This window comes from Pinus tabuliformis, chromosome 1_2 (assembly GCF_031772625.1).
Source record: "Pinus tabuliformis cultivar Carrire ecotype Pingquan chromosome 1_2, CPIR1, whole genome shotgun sequence".
Classification (NCBI taxonomy): Eukaryota; Viridiplantae; Streptophyta; class Pinopsida; order Pinales; family Pinaceae; genus Pinus; species Pinus tabuliformis.
This window is the reverse complement of record NC_142298.1, coordinates 1,309,605,738-1,309,607,417: the sequence shown is the minus strand read 5'-3', so window position 1 is coordinate 1,309,607,417 and position 1,680 is coordinate 1,309,605,738. Positions and strand designations below refer to the sequence as shown.

Genomic DNA, 1,680 nt, shown 5'->3' with positions numbered 1-1,680 from the left:
AAGTCCAACAATGAATCTGTGGACGTGTAAGTCCGTTCAATGCTTTCATGGATAGAAAACATGTCTTCTTCCGGAAGCTTCTGGTTAGCAGTGAATTCATTCCTATTGCTTGAATATGTAGGTTCAAGATCATTTTCTTGATCAACACAAAAATATTTCAATCCCCGACGCCACGAAAATCAGGCACTAAACAGAGCAGCCATTATTTAATTATAGGAGGGCAACAAACTAGACTCAAACACATTACATAACGCAACACATACAATTTTAAGATTGTGAATAACGAAACGAAATCCAACCACTTATTCTAAACACAGCATCTTCTAGGCCTTAATTCAACCAAAACCATGACATCTGGCACGGACCAACTTTCAATCATTATGAAGTGATATGCTGAATGAGCCATTTTCAAGAAGGACTAACAAGGTAAGCTCCAGATTCGGCTCTTTATAAACTAAAAAACAAGGTTAAAACCGCCTCTTCTTCTTCGTACTCGGCCTCATCATCAGCAGTTGCATCTTGATACTGCTGATACTCTGACACCAAATCATTCATGTTACTCTCTGCCTCTGTGAATTCCATCTCATCCATGCCCTCACCAGTGTACCAGTGCAAAAATGCTTTTCTCCTAAACACGGCAGTGAATTGTTCGCTGACTTGCCTGAACATTTCTTGAATTGAAGTAGAGTTTCCAATGAAGGTGGATGCCATCTTAAGACCTTTTGGAGGAATGTCACAAACACTGGACTTCACATTGTTTGGTATCCACTCCACAAAATAAGAGGAATTTTTGTTTTGAACATTCAACATTTGTTCATCTACTTCTTTTGTGCTCATACGTCCACGGAACATAGCAGAGGCTGTCAGGTAACGCCCATGTCGAGGGTCAACTGCACACATCATATTCTTGGCATCCCACATTTGCTGTGTAAATTCAGGCACGAGTCATCGTTTTGAAGCAAATACTTGAACAACATTTTGGAATTGTAGCTTGGTTTTTTCAAAAAATATTGTTAATATCCTGGGCTATTGTGTTAACAGCTCTATGTTTATTGAATATCTGCGCATTTTACTTTATATGGTGATCAAATTATGTCTTTCTGACAGCACATGAACCAGTGCTTACCAGTGTAAAATAATCTGAAAAGCCTATAATGGAAGAATTATAATGCTTATATGTTGCGTTCGTGATCACAGGTCCACCAGTGGAAGTAATTGATGCAACAAAACATAAAAGTTTTCATTTCCTGGATAGATATTTATCTATCGGCATTTTGTATTATGGTGTTTTTTAGCAATTCGAAATGAAAATGAACAATGTGATATATGGTGACATTTTTGAATTTAAGAAACTAAGCAATCATTATAATTTGTCGAGGCCAATATTTGTCATCCTTTATTTCAGATGTTGATTCTGTTTCCTCCGTTTTAGTTGTGTTTCTCGGGGGAGGTACCTAATATTGCCTCAACTGTTTGACAAAGTAGGTATGGACTAATAAGACACTGTATGATTTCGTTTTCAGAAAAAAAGAACTTTTATTTTTGGAATTTGCAACTTTGTATATGTGGTGAGTTTTTTTTGTTGTTTTTATTTTTGGAATTTGCAATTTTGTATATGTGATGATGTATGGACTAATAAGACACTGTGTGATTTGGTTTTCAGGAAAAAAAAACTTTTAT

At 36.2% G+C, this 1,680-nt stretch overlaps 1 pseudogene; it reads left to right on the top strand.

The window, feature by feature from the left end:
• Positions 1-553: 553 nt before the first annotated feature.
• On the top strand, positions 554-871 carry LOC149211025 (uncharacterized; annotated as a pseudogene).
• The last annotated feature ends 809 nt before the right edge of the window (positions 872-1,680 follow it).